We start from the raw sequence: 19,028 nt of genomic DNA, 5'->3' as shown, positions 1-19,028 counted from the left end.
TCGTACGCGAGGCGTGGAACCCACGTGACCGATCGGCTCCGTTCCAAAAATACGAAAACCATCAACCATGAAGCGGAGGCCACCCGAGCATAGAAATAGCAAGAAAGAAAAAAAAACAAAAAAAAACCGCACGTAAAATCTAAAAAAACGCAAACGGACAACGAAAAAGGGGGGTGCAACACGAGGACTTCCCAGGGGGTCACCCATTCTAGTACTACTCTCGCCCAAGCACGCTTAACTGCGGAGTTCTGATGGGATCCGGTGCATTAGTGCTGGTATGATCGCACCCGAAATACTATCCATGCTTATTGCTTGTATGTCTTAAAAGACGCAGAACCTCCTATGTTTTCGTACGCGAGGCGTAGGACCTGCGTGACCGATCGGCTCCGTTCCAAAAATACGAAGACCATGAACCATGAAACGAAGGCCACCCGAGCATAGAAATAGCAAGAAAGAAAAAAAAAACAAAAAAAAAACCGCATGTAAAATCTAAAAAAACGCAAACGGACAACGAAAAAGGGGGTGCAACACGAGGACTTCCCAGGGGGTCACCCATCCTAGTACTACTCTCGCCCAAGCACGCTTAACTGCGGAGTTCTGATGGGATCCGGTGCATTAGTGCTGGTATGATCGCACCCGAAATACTATCCATGCTTATTGCTTGTATGTCTTAAAAGACGCAGAACCTCCTTTGTTTTCGTACGCGAGGCGTGGGACCCACGTGACCGATCAGCTCCGTTCCAAAAATACGAAGACCATCAACCATGAAGCGGAGGCCACCCGAGCATAGAAATAGCAAGAAAGAAAAAAAAACAAAAAAAAACCGCACGTAAAATCTAAAAAAACGCAAACGGACAACGAAAAAGGGGGGTGCAACACGAGGACTTCCCATGGGGTCACCCATCCTAGTACTACTCTTGCCCAAGCACGCTTAACTGCGGAGTTCTGATGGGATCCGGTGCATTAGTGCTGGTATGATCGCACCCGAAATACTGTCCATGCTTATTGCTTGTATGTCTTAAAAGACGCAGAACCTCCTTTGTTTTCGTACGCGAGGCGTGGGACCCACGTGACCGATCGGCTCCGTTCCAAAAATACGAAGACCATGAACCATGAAACGGAGGCCACCCGAGCATAGAAATAGCAAGAAAAAAAAACAAAAAAAAACCGCACGTAAAATCTAAAAAAACGCAAACGGACAACGAAAAAGGGGGGGTGCAACACGAGGACTTCCCAGGGGGTCACCCATCCTAGTACTATTCTCGCCCAAGCACGCTTAACTGCGGAGTTCTGATGGGATCCGGTGCATTAGTGCTGGTATGATCGCACCCGAAATACTATCCATGCTTATTGCTTTTATGTCTTAAAAGACGCAGAACCTCCTTTGTTTTCGTACGCGAGGCGTGGAACCCACGTGACCGATCGGCTCCGTTCCAAAAATACGAAAACCATCAACCATGAAGCGGTGGCCACCCGAGCATAGAAATAGCAAGAAAGAAAACAAAAAAAAACCGCACGTAAAATCTAAAAAAACGCAAACGGGCAACGAAAAAGAGGGGGGGGTGCAACACGAGAACTTCCCAGGGGGTCACCCATCCTAGTACTACTCTCGCCCAAGCACGCTTAACTGCGGAGTTCTGATGGGATCCGATGCATTAGTGCTGGTATGATAGCACCCGAAATACTATCCATGCTTATTGCTTTTATGTCTTAAAAGACGTAGAACCTCCTTTGTTTTCGTACGCGAGGCGTGGGACCCACGTGACCGATCGGCTCCGTTCCAAAAATACGAAAACCATCAACCATGAAGCGGAGGCCACCCGAGCATAGAAATAGAAAGAAAGAAAAAAAAACCGCACGTAAAATCTAAAAAAACGCAAACGGACAACGAAAAAGGGGGGTGCAACACGAGGACTTCCCAGGGGGTCATCCATCCTAGTACTACTCTCGCCCAAGCACGCTTAACTGCGGAGTTCTGATGGGATCCGGTGCATTAGTGCTGGTATGATCGCACCCGAAATACTATCCATGCTTATTGCTTTTATGTCTTAAAAGACGCAGAACCTCCTTTGTTTTCGTACGCGAGGCGTGGAACCCACGTGACCGATCGGCTCCGTTCCAAAAATACGAAAACCATCAACCATGAAGCGGAGGCCACCCGAGCATAGAAATAGCAAGAAAGAAAAAAAACAAAAAAAAAACCGCACGTAAAATCTAAAAAAATGCAAACGGGCAACGAAAAAGGGGAGGGGGGGTGCAACACGAGGACTTCCCAGGGGGTCACCCATCCTAGTACTACTCTCGCCCAAGCACGCTTGACTGCGGAGTTCTGATGGGATCCGGTGCATTAGTGCTGGTATGATAGCACCCGAAATACTATCCATGCTTATTGCTTTTATGTCTTAAAAGACGAAGAACCTCCTTTGTTTTCGTACGCGAAGCGTGGGACCTACGTGACCGATCGGCTTCGTTCCAAAAATACGAAAACCATCAACCATGAAGCGGAGGCCACCCAAGCATAGAGATAGCAAGAAAGAAAAAAAAAACCGCACGTAAAATCTAAAAAAACGCAAACGGACAACGAAAAAGGGGGGTGCAACACGAGGACTTCCCAGGGGGTCACCCATCCTAGTACTACTCTCGCCCAAGCACGCTTAACTGCGGAGTTCTGATGGGATCCGGTGCATTAGTGCTGGTATGATCGCACCCGAAATACTATCCATGCTTATTGCTTTTATGTCTTAAAAGACGCAGAACCTCCTTTGTTTTCGTACGCGAGGCGTGGGACCCACGTGACCGATCGGCTCCGTTCCAAAAATACGAAGACCATGAACCATGAAACGAAGGCCACCCGAGCATAGAAATAGCAAGAAAGAAAAAAAAACAAAAAAAAACCGCACGTAAAATCTAAAAAAACGCAAACGGACAACGAAAAAGGGGGGGGGTGCAACACGAGGACTTCCCATTGGGTCACCCATCCTAGTACTAATCTCGCCCAAGCACGCTTAACTGCGGAGTTCTGATGGGATCCGGTGCATTAGTGCTGGTATGATCGCACCCGAAATACTGTCCATGCTTATTGTTTGTATGTCTTAAAAGACGCAGAACCTCCTTTGTTTTCGTACGCGAGGCGTGGGACCCACGTGACCGATCGGCTCCGTTCCAAAAATACGAAGACCATGAACCATGAAACGGAGGCCACCCGAGCATAGAAATAGAAAGAAAAAAAAAACAAAAAAAAACCGCACGTAAAATCTAAAAAAACGCAAACGGACAACGAAAAAGGGGAGGTGCAACACGAGGACTTCCCAAGGGGTCACCCATCCTAGTACTATTCTCGCCCAAGCACGCTTAACTGCGGAGTTCTGATGGGATCCGGTGCATTAGTGCTGGTATGATCGCACCCGAAATACTATCCATGTTTATTGCTTTTATGTCTTAAAAGACGCAGAACCTCCTTTGTTTTCGTACGCGAGGCGTGGAACCCACGTGACCGATCGGCTCCGTTCCAAAAATACGAAAACCATCAACCATGAAGCGGTGGACACCCGAGCATAGAAATAGCAAGAAAGAAAACAAAAAAAAACGCACGTAAAATCTAAAAAAACGCAAACGGGCAACGAAAAAGGGGAGGGGGGGGGGGGGGGGTGCAACACGAGAACTTCCCAGGGGGTCACCCATCCTAGTACTACTCTCGCCCAAGCACGCTTAACTGTGGAGTTCTGATGGGATCCGGTGCATTAGTGCTGGTATGATAGCACCCGAAATACTATCCATGCTTATTGCTTTTATGTCTTAAAAGACGCAGAACCTCCTTTGTTTTCGTACGCGAGGCGTGGGACCCACGTGACCGATCGGCTCCGTTCCAAAAATACGAAAACCATCAACCATGAAGCGGAGGCCACCCGAGCATAAAAATAGCAAGAAAGAAAAAAAAACCGCACGTAAAATCTAAAAAAACGCAAACGGACAACGAAAAAGGGGGTGCAACACGAGGACTTCCCAAGGGGTCACCCATCCTAGTACTACTCTCGCCCAAGCACGCTTAACTGCGGAGTTCTGATGGGATCCGGTGCATTAGTGCTGGTATCATCGCACCCGAAATACTATCCATGCTTATTGCTTGTATGTCTTAAAAGACGCAGAACCTCCTTTGTTTTCGTACGCGAGGCGTGGGACCTACGTGACCGATCGGCTCCGTTCCAAAAATACGAAGACCATGAACCATAAAACGAAGGCCACCCGAGCATAGAAATAGCAAGAAAGAAAAAAAAAACAAAAAAAAACCGCACGTAAAATCTAAAAAAACGCAAACGGACAACGAAAAAGGGGGGGTGCAACACGAGGACTTCCCAGGGGGTCACCCATCCTAGTACTACTCTCGCCCAAGCACGCTTAACTGCGGAGTTCCGATGGGATCCGGTGCATTAGTGCTGGTATGATCGCACCCGAAATACTATCCATGCTTATTGCTTTTATGTCTTAAAAGACGCAGAACCTCCTTTGTTTTCGTACGCGAGGCGTGGAACCCACGTGACCGATCGGCTCCGTTTCAAAAATACGAAAACCATCAACCATGAAGCGGAGGCCACCCGAGCATAGAAATAGCAAGAAAGAAAAAAAAACAAAAAAAAACCGCACGTAAAATCTAAAAAAACGCAAACGGACAACGAAAAAGGGGGGTGCAACACGAGGACTTCCCAGGGGGTCACCCATCCTAGTACTACTCTCGCCCAAGCACGCTTAACTGCGGAGTTCTGATGGGATCCGGTGCATTAGTGCTGGTATGATCGCACCCGAAATACTATCCATGCTTATTGCTTGTATGTCTTAAAAGACGCAGAACCTCCTATGTTTTCGTACGCGAGGCGTGGGACCTACGTGACCGATCGGCTCCGTTCCAAAAATACGAAGACCATGAACCATGAAACGAAGGCCACCCGAGCATAGAAATAGCAAGAAAAAAAAAACAAAAAAAAACCGCACGTAAAATCTAAAAAAACGCAAACGGACAACGAAAAAGGGGGGTGCAACACGAGGACTTCCCAGGGGGTCACCCATCCTAGTACTACTCTCGTCCAAGCATGCTTAACTGCGGAGTTCTGATGGGATCCGGTGCATTAGTGCTGGTATGATCGCACCCGAAATACTATCCATGCTTATTGCTTGTATGTCTTAAAAGACGCAGAACCTCTTTTGTTTTCGTACGCGAGGCGTGGGACCCACGTGACCGATCAGCTCCGTTCCAAAAATACGAAGACCATCAACCATGAAGCGGAGGCCACCCGAGCATAGAAATAGCAAGAAAGAAAAAAAAACAAAAAAAAACCGCACGTAAAATCTAAAAAAACGCAAACGGACAACGAAAAAGGGGGGTGCAACACGAGGACTTCCCCTGGGGTCACCCATCCTAGTACTACTCTTGCCCAAGCACGCTTAACTGCGGAGTTCTGATGGGATCCGGTGCATTAGTGCTGGTATGATCGCACCCGAAATACTGTCCATGCTTATTGCTTGTATGTCTTAAAAGACGCAGAACCTCCTTTGTTTTCGTACGCGAGGCGTGGGACCCACGTGACCGATCGGCTCCGTTCCAAAAATACGAAGACCATGAACCATGAAACGGAGGCCACCCGAGCATAGAAATAGCAAGAAAAAAAAACAAAAAAAAACCGCACGTAAAATCTAAAAAAACGCAAACGGACAACGAAAAAGGGGGGTGCAACACGAGGACTTCCCAGGGGGTCACCCATCCTAGAACTATTCTCGCCCAAGCACGCTTAACTGCGGAGTTCTGATGGGATCCGGTGCATTAGTGCTGGTATGATCGCACCCGAAATACTATCCATGCTTATTGCTTTTATGTCTTAAAAGACGCAGAACCTCCTTTGTTTTCGTACGCGAGGCGTGGAACCCACGTGACCGATCGGCTCCGTTCCAAAAATATGAAAACCATCAACCATGAAGCGGTGGCCACCCGAGCATAGAAATAGCAAGAAAGAAAACAAAAAAAAACCGCACGTAAAATCTAAAAAAACGCAAACGGGCAACGAAAAAGAGGGGGGTGCAACACGAGAACTTCCCAGGGGGTCACCCATCCTAGTACTACTCTCGCCCAAGCACGCTTAACTGCGGAGTTCTGATGGGATCCGGTGCATTAGTGCTGGTATGATAGCACCCGAAATTCTATCCATGCTTATTGCTTTTATGTCTTAAAAGACGCAGAACCTCCTTTGTTTTCGTACGCGAGGCGTGGGACCCACGTGACCGATCGGCTCCGTTCCAAAAATACGAAAACCATCAACCATGAAGCGGAGGCCATCCGAGCATAGAAATAGAAAGAAAGAAAAAAAAACCGCACGTAAAATCTAAAAAAACGCAAACGGACAACGAAAAAGGGGGGTGCAACATGAGGACTTCCCAGGGGGTCACCCATCCTAGTACTACTCTAGCCCAAGCACGCTTAACTGCGGAGTTCTGATGGGATCCGGTGCATTAGTGCTGGTATGATCGCACCCGAAATACTATCCATGCTTATTGCTTTTATGTCTTAAAAGACGCAGAACCTCCTTTGTTTTCGTACGCGAGGCGTGGAACCCACGTGACCGATCGGCTCCGTTCCAAAAATACGAAAACCATCAACCATGAAGCGGAGGCCACCCGAGCATAGAAATAGCAAGAAAGAAAAAAAAACAAAAAAAAACCGCACGTAAAATCTAAAAAAACGCAAACGGACAACGAAAAAGGTGGGGTGCAACACGAGGACTTCCCAGGGGGTCACCCATCCTAGTACTATTCTCGCCCAAGCACGCTTGACTGCGGAGTTCTGATGGGATCCGGTGCATTAGTGCTGGTATGATCGCACCCGAAATACTATCCATGCTTATTGCTTGTATGTCTTAAAAGACGCAGAACCTCCTTTGTTTTCGTACGCGAGGCGTGGGACCCACGTGACCGATCAACTCCGTTCCAAAAATACGAAGACCATCAACCATGAAGCGGAGGCCACCCGAGCATAGAAATAGCAAGAAAGAAAAAAAAACAAAAAAAAACCGCACGTAAAATCTAAAAAAACGCAAACGGACAACGAAAAAGGGGGGTGCAACACGAGGACTTCCCAGGGGGTCACCCATCCTAGTACTATTCTCGCCCAAGCACGCTTAACTGCGGAGTTCTGATGGGATCCGGTGCATTAGTGCTGGTATGATCGCACCCGAAATACTATCCATGTTTATTGCTTTTATGTCTTAAAAGACGCAGAACCTCCTTTGTTTTCGTACGCGAGGCGTGGAACCCACGTGACCGATCGGCTCCGTTCCAAAAATACGAAAGCCATCAACCATGAAGCGGTGGCCACCCGAGCATAGAAATAGCAAGAAAGAAAACAAAAAAAAAAACGCACGTAAAATCTAAAAAAACGCAAACGGGCAACGAAAAAGGGGGGGGGGGGTGCAACACGAGAACTTCCCAGGGGGTCACCCATCCTAGTACTACTCTCGCCCAAGCACGCTTAACTGCGGAGTTCTGATGGGATCCGGTACATTAGTGCTGGTATGATAGCACCCGAAATACTATCCATGCTTATTGCTTTTATGTCTTAAAAGACGCAGAACCCTCCTTTGTTTTCGTACGCGAGGCGTGGGACCCACGTAACCGATCGGCTCCGTTCCAAAAATACGAAAACCATCAATCATGAAGCGGAGGCCACCCGAGCATAGAAATAGCAAGAAAGAAAAAAAAACCGCACGTAAAATCTAAAAAAACGCAAACGGACAACGAAAAAGGGGGTGCAACACGAGGACTTCCCAGGGGGTCACCCATCCTAGTACTACTCTCGCCCAAGCACGCTTAACTGCGGAGTTCTGATGGGATCCGGTGCATTAGTGCTGGTATGATCGCACCCGAAATACTATCCATGCTTATTGCTTTTATGTCTTAAAAGACGCAGAACCTCCTTTGTTTTCGTACGCGAGGCGTGGAACCCACGTGACCGATCGGCTCCGTTCCAAAAATACGAAAACCATCAACCATGAAGCGGAGGCCACCCGAGCATAGAAATAGCAAGAAAGAAAAAAAAACAAAAAAAAACCGCACGTAAAATCTAAAAAAACGCAAACGGGCAACGAAAAAGGGGGGGGGTGCAACACGAGGACTTCCCAGGGGGTCACCCATCTTAGTACTACTCTCGCCCAAGCACGCTTAACTGCGGAGTTCTGATGGGATCCGGTGCATTAGTGCTGGTATGATAGCACCCGAAATACTATCCATGCTTATTGCTTTTATGTCTTAAAAGACGCAGAACCTCCTTTGTTTTCGTACGCGAGGCGTGGGACGCACGTGACCGATCGGCTCCGTTCCAAAAATACGAAAACCATCAACCATGAAGCGGTGGCCACCCGAGCATAGAAATAGCAAGAAAGAAAAAAAACCGCACGTAAAATCTAAAAAAACGCAAACGGACAACGAAAAAGGGGGGTGCAACACGAGGACTTCCCAGGGGGTCACCCATCCTAGTACTACTCTCGCCCAAGCACGCTTAACTGCGGAGTTCTGATGGGATCCGGTGCATTAGTGCTGGTATGATCGCACCCGAAATACTATCCATGCTTATGGCTTTTATGTCTTAAAAGACGCAAAACCTCCTTTGTTTTCGTACGCGAGGCGTGGGACCCACGTGACCGATCGGCTCCGTTCCAAAAATACGAAAACCATCAACCATGAAGCGGAGGCCACCCGAGCATAGAAATAGCAAGAAAGAAAAAAAACAAAAAAAAAACCGCACGTAAAATCTAAAAAAACGCAAACGGACAACGAAAAAGGGGGGGTGCAACACGAGGACTTCCCAGGGGGTCACCCATCCTAGTACTACTCTCGCCCAAGCACGCTTAACTGCGGAGTTCCGATGGGATCCGGTGCATTAGTGCTGGTATGATCGCACCCGAAATACTATCCATGCTTATTGCTTTTATGTCTTAAAAGACGCAGAACCTCCTTTGTTTTCGTACGCGAGGCGTGGAACCCACGTGACCGATCGGCTCCGTTCCAAAAATACGAAAACCATCAACCATGAAGCGGAGGCCACCCGAGCATAGAAATATGAAGAAAGAAAAAAAAACAAAAAAAAACCGCACGTAAAATCTAAAAAAACGCAAACGGACAACGAAAAAGGGGGGTGCAACACGAGGACTTCCCAGGGGGTCACCCATCCTAGTACTACTCTCGCCCAAGCACTCTTAACTGCGGAGTTCTGATGGGATCCGGTGCATTAGTGCTGGTATGATCGCACCCGAAATACTATCCATGCTTATTGCTTGTATGTCTTAAAAGACGCAGAACCTCCTTTGTTTTCGTACGCGAGGCGTGGGACCTACGTGACCGATCGGCTCCGTTCCAAAAATACGAAGACCATGAACCATGAAACGAAGGCCACCCGAGCTTAGAAATAGCAAGAAAGAAAAAAAAAACAAAAAAAAAACCGCACGTAAAATCTAAAAAAAGGCAAACGGACAACGAAAAACGGGGGTGCAACACGAGGACTTCCCAGGGGGTCACCCATCCTAGTACTACTCTCGCCCAAGCACGCTTAACTGCGGAGTTCTGATGGGATCCGGTGCATTAGTGCTGGTATGATCGCACCGGAAATACTATCCATGCTTATTGCTTGTATGTCTTAAAAGACGCAGAACCTCCTTTGTTTTCGTACGCGAGGCGTGGGACCCACGTGACCGATCAGCTCCGTTCCAAAAATACGAAGACCATCAACCATGAAGCGGAGGCCACCCGAGCATAGAAATAGCAAGAAAGAAAAAAAAACAAAAAAAAACCGCTCGTAAAATCTAAAAAAACGCAAACGGACAACGAAAAAGGGGGTGCAACACGAGGACTTCCCATGGGGTCACCCATCCTAGTACTACTCTCGCCCAAGCACGCTTAACTGCGGAGTTCTGATGGGATCCGGTGCATTAGTGCTGGTATGATCGCACCCGAAATACTGTCCATGCTTATTGCTTGTATGTCTTAAAAGACGCAGAACCTCCTTTGTTTTCGTACGCGAGGCGTGGGACCCACGTGACCGATCGGCTCCGTTCCAAAAATACGAAGACCATGAACCATGAAACGGAGGCCACCCGAGCATAGAAATAGCAAGAAAAAAAAAACAAAAAAAAAACCGCACGTAAAATCTAAAAAAACGCAAACGGACAACGAAAAAGGGGGGGTGCAACACGAGGACTTCCCAGGGGGTCACCCATCCTAGTACTATTCTCGCCCAAGCACGCTTAACTGCGGAGTTCTGACGGGATCCGGTGCATTAGTGCTGGTATGATCGCACCCGAAATACCATCCATGCTTATTGCTTTTATGTCTTAAAAGACGCAGAACCTCCTTTGTTTTCGTACGCGAGGCGTGGAACCCACGTGACCGATCAGCTCCGTTCCAAAAATACGAAAACCATCAACCATGAAGCGGTGGCCACCCGAGCATAGAAATAGCAAGAAAGAAAACAAAAAAAAACCGCACGTAAAATCTAAAAAAACGCAAACGGGCAATGAAAAGGGGGGGGGGGGGGTGCAACACGAGAACTTCCCAGGGGGTCACCCATACTAGTACTACTCTTGCCCAAGCACGCTTAACTGCGGAGTTCTGATGGGATCCGGTGCATTAGTGCTGGTATGATAGCACCCGAAATACTATCCATGCTTATTGCTTTTATGTCTTAAAAGACGCAGAACCTCCTTTGTTTTCGTACGCGAGGCGTGGGACCCACGTGACCGATCCGCTCCGTTCCAAAAATACGAAAACCATCAACCATGAAGCGGAGGCCACCCGAGCATAGAAATAGAAAGAAAGAAAAAAAAACCGCACGTAAAATCTAAAAAAACGCAAACGGACAACGAAAAAGGGGGGTGCAACACGAGGACTTCCCAGGGGGTCACCCATCCTAGTACTACTCTCGCCCAAGCACGCTTAACTGCGGAGTTCTGATGGGATCCAGTGCATTAGTGCTGGTATGATCACACACGAAATACTATCCATGCTTATTGCTTTTATTTCTTAAAAGACGCAGAACCTCCTTTGTTTTCGTACGCGAGGCGTGGAACCCACGTGACCGATCGGCTCCGTTCCAAAAATACGAAAACCATCAACCATGAAGCAGAGGCCACCCGAGCATAGAAATAGCAAGAAAGAAAAAAAAAACAAAAAAAAACCGCACGTAAAATATAAAAAAACGCAAACGGGCAACGAAAAAGGGGGGGGGGTGCAACACGAGGACTTCCCAGGGGGTCACCCATCCTAGTACTACTCTCGCCCAAGCACGCTTAACTGTGGAGTTCTGATGGGATCCGATGCATTAGTGCTGGTATGATAGCACCCGAAATACTATCCATGCTTATTGCTTTTATGTCTTAAAAGACGCAGAACCTCCTTTGTTTTCGTACGCGAAGCGTGGGACCCACGTGACCGATCGGCTTCGTTCCAAAAATACGAAAACCATCAACCATGAAGCGGAGGCCACCTGAGCATAGAAATAGCAAGAAAGAAAAAAAAACCGCACGTAAAATCTAAAAAAACGCAAACGGACAACGAAAAAGAGGGGTGCAACACGAGGACTTCACAGGGGGTCACCCATCCTAGTACTACTCTCGCCCAAGCACGCTTAACTGCGGAGTTCTGATGGGATCCGGTGCATTAGTGCTGGTATGATCGCACCCGAAATACTATCCATGCTTATTGCTTTTATGTCTTAAAAGACGCAGAACCTCCTTTGTTTTCGTATGCGAGGCGTGGGACCCACGTGACCGATCGGCTCCGTTCCAAAAATACGAAAACCATCAACCATGAAACGGAGGCCACCCGAGCATAGAAATAGCAAGAAAGAATAAAAAAACAAAAAAAAAACCGCACGTAAAATCTAAAACAACGCAAACGGACAACGAAAAAGGGGGGGTGCAACACGAGGACTTCCCGGGGGGTCACCCATCCTAGTACTATTCTCGCCCAAGCACGCTTGACTGCGGAGTTCTGATGGGATCCGGTGCATTAGTGCTGGTATGATCGCACCCGAAATACTATCCATGCTTATTGCTTGTATGTCTTAAAAGACGCAGAACTTCCTTTGTTTTCGTACGCGAGGCGTGGGACCCACGTGACCGATCAGCTCCGTTCCAAAAATACGAAGACCATCAACCATGAAGCGGAGGCCACCCGAGCATAGAAATAGCAAGAAAGAAAAAAAAACAAAAAAAAACCGCACGTAAAATCTAAAAAAACGCAAACGGACAACGAAAAAGGGGGGTGCAACACGAGGACTTCCCATGGGGTCACCCATCCTAGTACTACTCTCGCCCAAGCACGCTTAACTGCGGAGTTCTGATGGGATCCGGTGCATTAGTGCTGGTATGATCGCACCCGAAATACTGTCCATGCTTATTGTTTGTATGTCTTAAAAGACGCAGAACCTCCTTTGTTTTCGTACGCGAGGCGTGGGACCCACGTGACCAATCGGCTCCGTTCCAAAAATACGAAGACCATGAACCACGAAACGGAGGCCACCCGAGCATAGAAATAGCAAGAAAAAAAAAACAAAAAAAAACCGCACGTAAAATCTAAAAAAACGCAAACGGACAACGAAAAAGGGGGGGTGCAACACGAGGACTTCCCAGGGGGTCACCCATCCTAGTACTATTCTCGCCCAAGCACGCTTAACTGCGGAGTTCTGATGGGATCCGGTGCATTAGTGCTGGTATGATCGCACCCGAAATACTATCCATGCTTATTGCTTTTATGTCTTAAAAGACGCAGAACCTCCTTTGTTTTCGTACGCGAGGCGTGGAACCCACGTGACCGATCAGCTCCGTTCCAAAAATACGAAAACCATCAACCATGAAGCGGTGGCCACCCGAGCATAGAAATAGCAAGAAAGAAAACAAAAAAAAACCGCACGTAAAATCTAAAAAAACGCAAACGGGCAACGAAAAAGGGGGGGGGGTGCAACACGAGAACTTCCCAGGGGGTCACCCATACTAGTACTACTCTCGCCCAAGCACGCTTAACTGCGGAGTTCTGATGGGATCCGGTGCATTAGTGCTGGTATGATAGCACCCGAAATACTATCCATGCTTATTGCTTTTATGTCTTAAAAGACGCAGAACCTCCTTTGTTTTCGTACGCGAGGCGTGGGACCCACGTGACCGATCCGCTCCGTTCCAAAAATACGAAAACCATCAACCATGAAGCGGAGGCCACCCGAGCATAGAAATAGAAAGAAAGAAAAAAAAAACCGCACGTAAAATCTAAAAAAACGCAAACGGACAACGAAAAAGGGGGGTGCAACACGAGGACTTCACAGGGGGTCACCCATCCTAGTACTACTCTCGCCCAAGCACGCTTAACTGCGGAGTTCTGATGGGATCCGGTGCATTAGTGCTGGTATGATCGCACCCGAAATACTATCCATGCTTATTGCTTTTATGTCTTAAAAGACGCAGAACCTCCTTTGTTTTCGTACGCGAGGCGTGGGACCCACGTGACCGATCGGCTCCGTTCCAAAAATACGAAAACCATCAACCATGAAGCGGAGGCCACCCGAGCATAGAAATAGCAAGAAAGAATAAAAAACAAAAAAAAAACCGCACGTAAAATCTAAAACAACGCAAACGGACAACGAAAAAGGGGGGGTGCAACACGAGGACTTCCCGGGGGGTCACCCATCCTAGTACTATTCTCGCCCAAGCACGCTTGACTGCGGAGTTCTGATGGGATCCGGTGCATTAGTGCTGGTATGATCGCACCCGAAATACTATCCATGCTTATTGCTTGTATGTCTTAAAAGACGCAGAACTTCCTTTGTTTTCGTACGCGAGGCGTGGGACCCACGTGACCGATCAGCTCCGTTCCAAAAATACGAAGACCATCAACCATGAAGCGGAGGCCACCCGAGCATAGAAATAGCAAGAAAGAAAAAAAAACAAAAAAAAACCGCACGTAAAATCTAAAAAAACGCAAACGGACAACGAAAAAGGGGGGTGCAACACGAGGACTTCCCATGGGGTCACCCATCCTAGTACTACTCTCGCCCAAGCACGCTTAACTGCGGAGTTCTGATGGGATCCGGTGCATTAGTGCTGGTATGATCGCACCCGAAATACTGTCCATGCTTATTGTTTGTATGTCTTAAAAGACGCAGAACCTCCTTTGTTTTCGTACGCGAGGCGTGGGACCCACGTGACCAATCGGCTCCGTTCCAAAAATACGAAGACCATGAACCATGAAACGGAGGCCACCCGAGCATAGAAATAGCAAGAAAAAAAAAACAAAAAAAAACCGCACGTAAAATCTAAAAAAACGCAAACGGACAACGAAAAAGGGGGGGTGCAACACGAGGACTTCCCAGGGGGTCACCCATCCTAGTACTATTCTCGCCCAAGCACGCTTAACTGCGGAGTTCTGATGGGATCCGGTGCATTAGTGCTGGTATGATCGCACCCGAAATACTATCCATGCTTATTGCTTTTATGTCTTAAAAGACGCAGAACCTCCTTTGTTTTCGTACGCGAGGCGTGGAACCCACGTGACCGATCAGCTCCGTTCCAAAAATACGAAAACCATCAACCATGAAGCGGTGGCCACCCGAGCATAGAAATAGCAAGAAAGAAAACAAAAAAAACCGCACGTAAAATCTAAAAAAACGCAAACGGGCAACGAAAAAGGGGGGGGGGGTGCAACACGAGAACTTCCCAGGGGGTCACCCATACTAGTACTACTCTCGCCCAAGCACGCTTAACTGCGGAGTTCTGATGGGATCCGGTGCATTAGTGCTGGTATGATAGCACCCGAAATACTATCCATGCTTATTGCTTTTATGTCTTAAAAGACGCAGAACCTCCTTTGTTTTCGTACGCGAGGCGTGGGACCCACGTGACCGATCCGCTCCGTTCCAAAAATACGAAAACCATCAACCATGAAGCGGAGGCCACCCGAGCATAGAAATAGAAAGAAAGAAAAAAAAAACCGCACGTAAAATCTAAAAAAACGCAAACGGACAACGAAAAAGGGGGGTGCAACACGAGGACTTCACAGGGGGTCACCCATCCTAGTACTACTCTCGCCCAAGCACGCTTAACTGCGGAGTTCTGATGGGATCCGGTGCATTAGTGCTGGTATGATCGCACCCGAAATACTATCCATGCTTATTGCTTTTATGTCTTAAAAGACGCAGAACCTCTTTTGTTTTCGTACGCGAGGCGTGGGACCCACGTGACCGATCGGCTCCGTTCCAAAAATACGAAAACCATCAACCATGAAGCGGAGGCCACCCGAGCATAGAAATAGCAAGAAAGAATAAAAAACAAAAAAAAAACCGCACGTAAAATCTAAAACAACGCAAACGGACAACGAAAAAGGGGGGGTGCAACACGAGGACTTCCCGGGGGGTCACCCATCCTAGTACTATTCTCGCCCAAGCACGCTTGACTGCGGAGTTCTGATGGGATCCGGTGCATTAGTGCTGGTATGATCGCACCCGAAATACTATCCATGCTTATTGCTTGTATGTCTTAAAAGACGCAGAACTTCCTTTGTTTTCGTACGCGAGGCGTGGGACCCACGTGACCGATCAGCTCCGTTCCAAAAATACGAAGACCATCAACCATGAAGCGGAGGCCACCCGAGCATAGAAATAGCAAGAAAGAAAAAAAAACAAAAAAAAACCGCACGTAAAATCTAAAAAAACGCAAACGGACAACGAAAAAGGGGGGTGCAACACGAGGACTTCCCATGGGGTCACCCATCCTAGTACTACTCTCGCCCAAGCACGCTTAACTGCGGAGTTCTGATGGGATCCGGTGCATTAGTGCTGGTATGATCGCACCCGAAATACTGTCCATGCTTATTGTTTGTATGTCTTAAAAGACGCAGAACCTCCTTTGTTTTCGTACGCGAGGCGTGGGACCCACGTGACCAATCGGCTCCGTTCCAAAAATACGAAGACCATGAACCATGAAACGGAGGCCACCCGAGCATAGAAATAGCAAGAAAAAAAAAACAAAAAAAAACCGCACGTAAAATCTAAAAAAACGCAAACGGACAACGAAAAAGGGGGGGGTGCAACACGAGGACTTCCCAGGGGGTCACCCATCCTAGTACTATTCTCGCCCAAGCACGCTTAACTGCGGAGTTCTGATGGGATCCGGTGCATTAGTGCTGGTATGATCGCACCCGAAATACTATCCATGCTTATTGCTTTTATGTCTTAAAAGACGCAGAACCTCCTTTGTTTTCGTACGCGAGGCGTGGAACCCACGTGACCGATCAGCTCCGTTCCAAAAATACGAAAACCATCAACCATGAAGCGGTGGCCACCCGAGCATAGAAATAGCAAGAAAGAAAACAAAAAAAACGCACGTAAAATCTAAAAAAACGCAAACGGGCAACGAAAAAGGGGGGGGGGGTGCAACACGAGAACTTCCCAGGGGGTCACCCATACTAGTACTACTCTCGCCCAAGCACGCTTAACTGCGGAGTTCTGATGGGATCCGGTGCATTAGTGCTGGTATGATAGCACCCGAAATACTATCCATGCTTATTGCTTTTATGTCTTAAAAGACGCAGAACCTCCTTTGTTTTCGTACGCGAGGCGTGGGACCCACGTGACCGATCCGCTCCGTTCCAAAAATACGAAAACCATCAACCATGAAGCGGAGGCCACCCGTGCATAGAAATAGAAAGAAAGAAAAAAAAAACCGCACGTAAAATCTAAAAAAACGCAAACGGACAACGAAAAAGGGGGGTGCAACACGAGGACTTCCCAGGGGGTCACCCATCCTAGTACTACTCTCGCCCAAGCACGCTTAACTACGGAGTTCTGATGGGATCCAGTGCATTAGTGCTGGTATGATCGCACACGAAATACTATCCATGCTTATTGCTTTTATGTCTTAAAAGACGCAGAACCTCCTTTGTTTTCGTACGCGAGGCGTGGAACCCACGTGACCGATCGGCTCCGTTCCAAAAATACGAAAACCATCAACCATGAAGCAGAGGCCACCCGAGCATAGAAATAGCAAGAAAGAAAAAAAAACAAAAAAAAACCGCACGTAAAATATAAAAAAACGCAAACGGGCAACGAAAAAGGGGGGGGGGTGCAACCCGAGGACTTCCCAGGGGGTCACCCATCCTAGTACTACTCTCGCCCAAGCACGCTTAACTGTGGAGTTCTGATGGGATCCGGTGCATTAGTGCTGGTATGATAGCACCCGAAATACTATCCATGCTTATTGCTTTTACGTCTTAAAAGACGCAGAACCTCCTTTGTTTTCGTACGCGAAGCGTGGGACCCACGTGACCGATCGGCTTCGTTCCAAAAATACGAAAACCATCAACCATGAAGCGGAGGCCACCCGAGCATAGAAATAGCAAGAAAGAAAAAAAAACCGCACGTAAAATCTAAAAAAACGCAAACGGACAACGAAAAAGGGGGGTGCAACACGAGGACTTCACAGGGGGTCACCCATCCTAGTACTACTCTCGCCCAAGCACGCTTAACTGCGGAGTTCTGATGGGATCCGGTGCATTAGTGCTGGTATGATCGCACCCGAAATACTGTCCATGCTTATTGTTTGTATGTCTTAAAAGACGCAGAACCTCCTTTGTTTTCGTACGCGAGGCGTGGGACCCACTTGACCGATCGGCTCCGTTCCAAAAATACGAAGACCATGAACCATGAAACGGAGGCCACCCGAGCATAGAAATAGCAAGAAAAAAAAAACAAAAAAAACCGCACTTAAAATCTAAAAAAACGCAAACGGACAACGAAAAAGGGGGGGTGCAACACGAGGACTTCCCAGGGGGTCACCCATCCTAGTACTATTCTCGCCCAAGCACGCTTAACTGCGGAGTTCTGATGGGATCCGGTGCATTAGTGCTGGTATGATCGCACCCGAAATACTATCCATGCTTATTGCTTTTATGTCTTAAAAGACGCAGAACCTCCTTTGTTTTCGTACGCGAGGCGTGGAACCCACGTGACCGATCGGCTCCGTTCCAAAAATACGAAAACCATCAACCATGAAGCGGTGGCCACCCGAGCATAGAAATAGCAAGAAAGAAAACAAAAAAAAACGCACGTAAAATCTAAAAAAACGCAAACGGGCAACGAAAAGGGGGGGAGGGGGTGCAACACGAGAACTTCCCAGGGGGTCACCCATCCTAGTACTACTCTCGCCCAAGAACGCTTAACTGTGGAGTTCTGATGGGATCCGGTGCATTAGTGCTGGTATGATAGCACCCGAAATACTATCCATGCTTATTGCTTTTATGTCTTAAAAGACGCAGAACCTCTTTTGTTTTCGTACGCGAGGCGTGGGACCCACGTGACCTATCGGCTCCGTTCCAAAAATACGAAAACCATCAACCATGAAGCGGAGGCCACCCGAGCATAGAAATAGCAAGAAAGAAAAAAAAACCACACGTAAAATCTAAAAAAACGCAAACGGACAACGAAAAAGGGGGTGCAACACGAGGACTTCCCAGGGGGTCACCCATCCTAGTACTACTCTCGCCCAAGCACGCTTAACTGCGGAGTTCTGATGGGATCCGGTGCATTAGTGCTGGTATGATCGCACACGAAATACTATCCATGCTTATTGCTTTTATGTCTTAAAAGACGCAGAACCTCCTTTGTTTTCGTACGCGAGGCGTGGAACCCACGTGACCGATCGGCTCCGTTCCAAAAATACGAAAACCATCAACCATGAAGCAGAGGCCACCCGAGCATAGAAATAGCAAGAAAGAAAAAAAAACAAAAAAAAACCGCACGTAAAATATAAAAAAACGCAAACGGGCAACGAAAAAGGGGGGGGGGGTGCAACACGAGGACTTCCCAGGGGGTCACCCATCCTAGTACTACTCTCGCCCAAGCACGCTTAACTGTGGAGTTCTGATGGGATCCGGTGCATTAGTGCTGGTATGATAGCACCCGAAATACTATCCATGCTTATTGCTTTTATGTCTTAAAAGACGCAGAACCTCCT

General features: G+C 47.7%; 55 non-coding genes across 55 annotated transcripts; all 55 read right to left on the bottom strand.

Annotated features, from left to right (window-relative positions):
• Nucleotides 1-170: 170 nt before the first annotated feature.
• Nucleotides 171-289, bottom strand: LOC145154247 (5S ribosomal RNA). Its single transcript, XR_013734729.1, has one exon. It is a non-coding gene; the product is annotated as a 5S ribosomal RNA (ribosomal RNA).
• A 230-nt stretch (nt 290-519) lies between these two features.
• On the bottom strand, nt 520-638 carry LOC145137420 (5S ribosomal RNA). Its single transcript, XR_013721061.1, has one exon. It is a non-coding gene; the product is annotated as a 5S ribosomal RNA (ribosomal RNA).
• Nucleotides 639-867: 229 nt separating this feature from the next.
• On the bottom strand, nt 868-986 carry LOC145139346 (5S ribosomal RNA). Its single transcript, XR_013721888.1, has one exon. It is a non-coding gene; the product is annotated as a 5S ribosomal RNA (ribosomal RNA).
• A 226-nt stretch (nt 987-1,212) lies between these two features.
• Nucleotides 1,213-1,331, bottom strand: LOC145153855 (5S ribosomal RNA). Its single transcript, XR_013734343.1, has one exon. It is a non-coding gene; the product is annotated as a 5S ribosomal RNA (ribosomal RNA).
• A 228-nt stretch (nt 1,332-1,559) lies between these two features.
• LOC145144905 (5S ribosomal RNA) lies at nt 1,560-1,678 on the bottom strand. The gene has a single exon (XR_013725906.1). It is a non-coding gene; the product is annotated as a 5S ribosomal RNA (ribosomal RNA).
• Nucleotides 1,679-1,897: 219 nt separating this feature from the next.
• LOC145155487 (5S ribosomal RNA) lies at nt 1,898-2,016 on the bottom strand. Its single transcript, XR_013735924.1, has one exon. It is a non-coding gene; the product is annotated as a 5S ribosomal RNA (ribosomal RNA).
• A 235-nt stretch (nt 2,017-2,251) lies between these two features.
• Nucleotides 2,252-2,370, bottom strand: LOC145144532 (5S ribosomal RNA). The gene has a single exon (XR_013725545.1). It is a non-coding gene; the product is annotated as a 5S ribosomal RNA (ribosomal RNA).
• Nucleotides 2,371-2,590: 220 nt separating this feature from the next.
• On the bottom strand, nt 2,591-2,709 carry LOC145137349 (5S ribosomal RNA). Its single transcript, XR_013721003.1, has one exon. It is a non-coding gene; the product is annotated as a 5S ribosomal RNA (ribosomal RNA).
• Nucleotides 2,710-2,941: 232 nt separating this feature from the next.
• Nucleotides 2,942-3,060, bottom strand: LOC145137325 (5S ribosomal RNA). The gene has a single exon (XR_013720987.1). It is a non-coding gene; the product is annotated as a 5S ribosomal RNA (ribosomal RNA).
• A 227-nt stretch (nt 3,061-3,287) lies between these two features.
• LOC145139003 (5S ribosomal RNA) lies at nt 3,288-3,406 on the bottom strand. The gene has a single exon (XR_013721810.1). It is a non-coding gene; the product is annotated as a 5S ribosomal RNA (ribosomal RNA).
• Nucleotides 3,407-3,644: 238 nt separating this feature from the next.
• On the bottom strand, nt 3,645-3,763 carry LOC145144587 (5S ribosomal RNA). The gene has a single exon (XR_013725598.1). It is a non-coding gene; the product is annotated as a 5S ribosomal RNA (ribosomal RNA).
• A 218-nt stretch (nt 3,764-3,981) lies between these two features.
• On the bottom strand, nt 3,982-4,100 carry LOC145155606 (5S ribosomal RNA). Its single transcript, XR_013736038.1, has one exon. It is a non-coding gene; the product is annotated as a 5S ribosomal RNA (ribosomal RNA).
• A 231-nt stretch (nt 4,101-4,331) lies between these two features.
• Nucleotides 4,332-4,450, bottom strand: LOC145154379 (5S ribosomal RNA). The gene has a single exon (XR_013734853.1). It is a non-coding gene; the product is annotated as a 5S ribosomal RNA (ribosomal RNA).
• A 229-nt stretch (nt 4,451-4,679) lies between these two features.
• On the bottom strand, nt 4,680-4,798 carry LOC145137281 (5S ribosomal RNA). The gene has a single exon (XR_013720978.1). It is a non-coding gene; the product is annotated as a 5S ribosomal RNA (ribosomal RNA).
• Nucleotides 4,799-5,024: 226 nt separating this feature from the next.
• LOC145144898 (5S ribosomal RNA) lies at nt 5,025-5,143 on the bottom strand. The gene has a single exon (XR_013725900.1). It is a non-coding gene; the product is annotated as a 5S ribosomal RNA (ribosomal RNA).
• Nucleotides 5,144-5,372: 229 nt separating this feature from the next.
• Nucleotides 5,373-5,491, bottom strand: LOC145145994 (5S ribosomal RNA). Its single transcript, XR_013726943.1, has one exon. It is a non-coding gene; the product is annotated as a 5S ribosomal RNA (ribosomal RNA).
• Nucleotides 5,492-5,716: 225 nt separating this feature from the next.
• On the bottom strand, nt 5,717-5,835 carry LOC145144707 (5S ribosomal RNA). Its single transcript, XR_013725712.1, has one exon. It is a non-coding gene; the product is annotated as a 5S ribosomal RNA (ribosomal RNA).
• A 226-nt stretch (nt 5,836-6,061) lies between these two features.
• Nucleotides 6,062-6,180, bottom strand: LOC145155003 (5S ribosomal RNA). The gene has a single exon (XR_013735466.1). It is a non-coding gene; the product is annotated as a 5S ribosomal RNA (ribosomal RNA).
• A 219-nt stretch (nt 6,181-6,399) lies between these two features.
• On the bottom strand, nt 6,400-6,518 carry LOC145147639 (5S ribosomal RNA). The gene has a single exon (XR_013728537.1). It is a non-coding gene; the product is annotated as a 5S ribosomal RNA (ribosomal RNA).
• Nucleotides 6,519-6,748: 230 nt separating this feature from the next.
• Nucleotides 6,749-6,867, bottom strand: LOC145135442 (5S ribosomal RNA). The gene has a single exon (XR_013719848.1). It is a non-coding gene; the product is annotated as a 5S ribosomal RNA (ribosomal RNA).
• A 229-nt stretch (nt 6,868-7,096) lies between these two features.
• Nucleotides 7,097-7,215, bottom strand: LOC145153854 (5S ribosomal RNA). The gene has a single exon (XR_013734342.1). It is a non-coding gene; the product is annotated as a 5S ribosomal RNA (ribosomal RNA).
• A 231-nt stretch (nt 7,216-7,446) lies between these two features.
• On the bottom strand, nt 7,447-7,565 carry LOC145141377 (5S ribosomal RNA). The gene has a single exon (XR_013722625.1). It is a non-coding gene; the product is annotated as a 5S ribosomal RNA (ribosomal RNA).
• Nucleotides 7,566-7,784: 219 nt separating this feature from the next.
• On the bottom strand, nt 7,785-7,903 carry LOC145137215 (5S ribosomal RNA). Its single transcript, XR_013720961.1, has one exon. It is a non-coding gene; the product is annotated as a 5S ribosomal RNA (ribosomal RNA).
• A 232-nt stretch (nt 7,904-8,135) lies between these two features.
• LOC145140162 (5S ribosomal RNA) lies at nt 8,136-8,254 on the bottom strand. The gene has a single exon (XR_013722095.1). It is a non-coding gene; the product is annotated as a 5S ribosomal RNA (ribosomal RNA).
• A 218-nt stretch (nt 8,255-8,472) lies between these two features.
• Nucleotides 8,473-8,591, bottom strand: LOC145137155 (5S ribosomal RNA). The gene has a single exon (XR_013720903.1). It is a non-coding gene; the product is annotated as a 5S ribosomal RNA (ribosomal RNA).
• Nucleotides 8,592-8,821: 230 nt separating this feature from the next.
• LOC145154378 (5S ribosomal RNA) lies at nt 8,822-8,940 on the bottom strand. Its single transcript, XR_013734852.1, has one exon. It is a non-coding gene; the product is annotated as a 5S ribosomal RNA (ribosomal RNA).
• A 229-nt stretch (nt 8,941-9,169) lies between these two features.
• LOC145149526 (5S ribosomal RNA) lies at nt 9,170-9,288 on the bottom strand. The gene has a single exon (XR_013730386.1). It is a non-coding gene; the product is annotated as a 5S ribosomal RNA (ribosomal RNA).
• Nucleotides 9,289-9,519: 231 nt separating this feature from the next.
• On the bottom strand, nt 9,520-9,638 carry LOC145137201 (5S ribosomal RNA). Its single transcript, XR_013720954.1, has one exon. It is a non-coding gene; the product is annotated as a 5S ribosomal RNA (ribosomal RNA).
• Nucleotides 9,639-9,866: 228 nt separating this feature from the next.
• On the bottom strand, nt 9,867-9,985 carry LOC145152872 (5S ribosomal RNA). The gene has a single exon (XR_013733394.1). It is a non-coding gene; the product is annotated as a 5S ribosomal RNA (ribosomal RNA).
• Nucleotides 9,986-10,213: 228 nt separating this feature from the next.
• On the bottom strand, nt 10,214-10,332 carry LOC145154885 (5S ribosomal RNA). The gene has a single exon (XR_013735354.1). It is a non-coding gene; the product is annotated as a 5S ribosomal RNA (ribosomal RNA).
• Nucleotides 10,333-10,563: 231 nt separating this feature from the next.
• LOC145147353 (5S ribosomal RNA) lies at nt 10,564-10,682 on the bottom strand. Its single transcript, XR_013728261.1, has one exon. It is a non-coding gene; the product is annotated as a 5S ribosomal RNA (ribosomal RNA).
• Nucleotides 10,683-10,901: 219 nt separating this feature from the next.
• Nucleotides 10,902-11,020, bottom strand: LOC145144737 (5S ribosomal RNA). The gene has a single exon (XR_013725741.1). It is a non-coding gene; the product is annotated as a 5S ribosomal RNA (ribosomal RNA).
• Nucleotides 11,021-11,254: 234 nt separating this feature from the next.
• On the bottom strand, nt 11,255-11,373 carry LOC145147864 (5S ribosomal RNA). The gene has a single exon (XR_013728756.1). It is a non-coding gene; the product is annotated as a 5S ribosomal RNA (ribosomal RNA).
• Nucleotides 11,374-11,592: 219 nt separating this feature from the next.
• On the bottom strand, nt 11,593-11,711 carry LOC145154657 (5S ribosomal RNA). The gene has a single exon (XR_013735121.1). It is a non-coding gene; the product is annotated as a 5S ribosomal RNA (ribosomal RNA).
• A 232-nt stretch (nt 11,712-11,943) lies between these two features.
• Nucleotides 11,944-12,062, bottom strand: LOC145143783 (5S ribosomal RNA). Its single transcript, XR_013724815.1, has one exon. It is a non-coding gene; the product is annotated as a 5S ribosomal RNA (ribosomal RNA).
• Nucleotides 12,063-12,291: 229 nt separating this feature from the next.
• LOC145152871 (5S ribosomal RNA) lies at nt 12,292-12,410 on the bottom strand. Its single transcript, XR_013733393.1, has one exon. It is a non-coding gene; the product is annotated as a 5S ribosomal RNA (ribosomal RNA).
• Nucleotides 12,411-12,637: 227 nt separating this feature from the next.
• LOC145153853 (5S ribosomal RNA) lies at nt 12,638-12,756 on the bottom strand. Its single transcript, XR_013734341.1, has one exon. It is a non-coding gene; the product is annotated as a 5S ribosomal RNA (ribosomal RNA).
• Nucleotides 12,757-12,984: 228 nt separating this feature from the next.
• Nucleotides 12,985-13,103, bottom strand: LOC145144114 (5S ribosomal RNA). The gene has a single exon (XR_013725132.1). It is a non-coding gene; the product is annotated as a 5S ribosomal RNA (ribosomal RNA).
• Nucleotides 13,104-13,323: 220 nt separating this feature from the next.
• Nucleotides 13,324-13,442, bottom strand: LOC145154656 (5S ribosomal RNA). The gene has a single exon (XR_013735120.1). It is a non-coding gene; the product is annotated as a 5S ribosomal RNA (ribosomal RNA).
• Nucleotides 13,443-13,673: 231 nt separating this feature from the next.
• LOC145143782 (5S ribosomal RNA) lies at nt 13,674-13,792 on the bottom strand. The gene has a single exon (XR_013724814.1). It is a non-coding gene; the product is annotated as a 5S ribosomal RNA (ribosomal RNA).
• A 229-nt stretch (nt 13,793-14,021) lies between these two features.
• On the bottom strand, nt 14,022-14,140 carry LOC145152870 (5S ribosomal RNA). The gene has a single exon (XR_013733392.1). It is a non-coding gene; the product is annotated as a 5S ribosomal RNA (ribosomal RNA).
• A 227-nt stretch (nt 14,141-14,367) lies between these two features.
• On the bottom strand, nt 14,368-14,486 carry LOC145153851 (5S ribosomal RNA). Its single transcript, XR_013734340.1, has one exon. It is a non-coding gene; the product is annotated as a 5S ribosomal RNA (ribosomal RNA).
• Nucleotides 14,487-14,714: 228 nt separating this feature from the next.
• Nucleotides 14,715-14,833, bottom strand: LOC145144113 (5S ribosomal RNA). The gene has a single exon (XR_013725131.1). It is a non-coding gene; the product is annotated as a 5S ribosomal RNA (ribosomal RNA).
• Nucleotides 14,834-15,053: 220 nt separating this feature from the next.
• Nucleotides 15,054-15,172, bottom strand: LOC145154654 (5S ribosomal RNA). The gene has a single exon (XR_013735118.1). It is a non-coding gene; the product is annotated as a 5S ribosomal RNA (ribosomal RNA).
• A 231-nt stretch (nt 15,173-15,403) lies between these two features.
• Nucleotides 15,404-15,522, bottom strand: LOC145143780 (5S ribosomal RNA). Its single transcript, XR_013724812.1, has one exon. It is a non-coding gene; the product is annotated as a 5S ribosomal RNA (ribosomal RNA).
• Nucleotides 15,523-15,751: 229 nt separating this feature from the next.
• On the bottom strand, nt 15,752-15,870 carry LOC145152869 (5S ribosomal RNA). The gene has a single exon (XR_013733391.1). It is a non-coding gene; the product is annotated as a 5S ribosomal RNA (ribosomal RNA).
• A 228-nt stretch (nt 15,871-16,098) lies between these two features.
• Nucleotides 16,099-16,217, bottom strand: LOC145153850 (5S ribosomal RNA). The gene has a single exon (XR_013734339.1). It is a non-coding gene; the product is annotated as a 5S ribosomal RNA (ribosomal RNA).
• Nucleotides 16,218-16,444: 227 nt separating this feature from the next.
• Nucleotides 16,445-16,563, bottom strand: LOC145144112 (5S ribosomal RNA). The gene has a single exon (XR_013725130.1). It is a non-coding gene; the product is annotated as a 5S ribosomal RNA (ribosomal RNA).
• Nucleotides 16,564-16,783: 220 nt separating this feature from the next.
• On the bottom strand, nt 16,784-16,902 carry LOC145140594 (5S ribosomal RNA). Its single transcript, XR_013722211.1, has one exon. It is a non-coding gene; the product is annotated as a 5S ribosomal RNA (ribosomal RNA).
• Nucleotides 16,903-17,135: 233 nt separating this feature from the next.
• On the bottom strand, nt 17,136-17,254 carry LOC145147650 (5S ribosomal RNA). Its single transcript, XR_013728547.1, has one exon. It is a non-coding gene; the product is annotated as a 5S ribosomal RNA (ribosomal RNA).
• A 219-nt stretch (nt 17,255-17,473) lies between these two features.
• On the bottom strand, nt 17,474-17,592 carry LOC145154652 (5S ribosomal RNA). Its single transcript, XR_013735117.1, has one exon. It is a non-coding gene; the product is annotated as a 5S ribosomal RNA (ribosomal RNA).
• A 226-nt stretch (nt 17,593-17,818) lies between these two features.
• Nucleotides 17,819-17,937, bottom strand: LOC145153849 (5S ribosomal RNA). Its single transcript, XR_013734338.1, has one exon. It is a non-coding gene; the product is annotated as a 5S ribosomal RNA (ribosomal RNA).
• A 229-nt stretch (nt 17,938-18,166) lies between these two features.
• On the bottom strand, nt 18,167-18,285 carry LOC145148096 (5S ribosomal RNA). Its single transcript, XR_013728995.1, has one exon. It is a non-coding gene; the product is annotated as a 5S ribosomal RNA (ribosomal RNA).
• Nucleotides 18,286-18,503: 218 nt separating this feature from the next.
• LOC145154523 (5S ribosomal RNA) lies at nt 18,504-18,622 on the bottom strand. Its single transcript, XR_013734996.1, has one exon. It is a non-coding gene; the product is annotated as a 5S ribosomal RNA (ribosomal RNA).
• A 234-nt stretch (nt 18,623-18,856) lies between these two features.
• On the bottom strand, nt 18,857-18,975 carry LOC145145294 (5S ribosomal RNA). The gene has a single exon (XR_013726274.1). It is a non-coding gene; the product is annotated as a 5S ribosomal RNA (ribosomal RNA).
• Between the last annotated feature and the right edge of the window lie 53 nt (nt 18,976-19,028).

This window comes from Lactuca virosa, chromosome 1 (assembly GCF_052849685.1).
Source record: "Lactuca virosa cultivar CGN04683 chromosome 1, Lactuca_virosa_CGN04683_v6, whole genome shotgun sequence".
NCBI classification, from domain to species: Eukaryota; Viridiplantae; Streptophyta; class Magnoliopsida; order Asterales; family Asteraceae; genus Lactuca; species Lactuca virosa.
The sequence above is the reverse complement of the archived record's forward strand: the minus strand, read 5'-3'. Positions and strand labels throughout refer to the sequence as shown.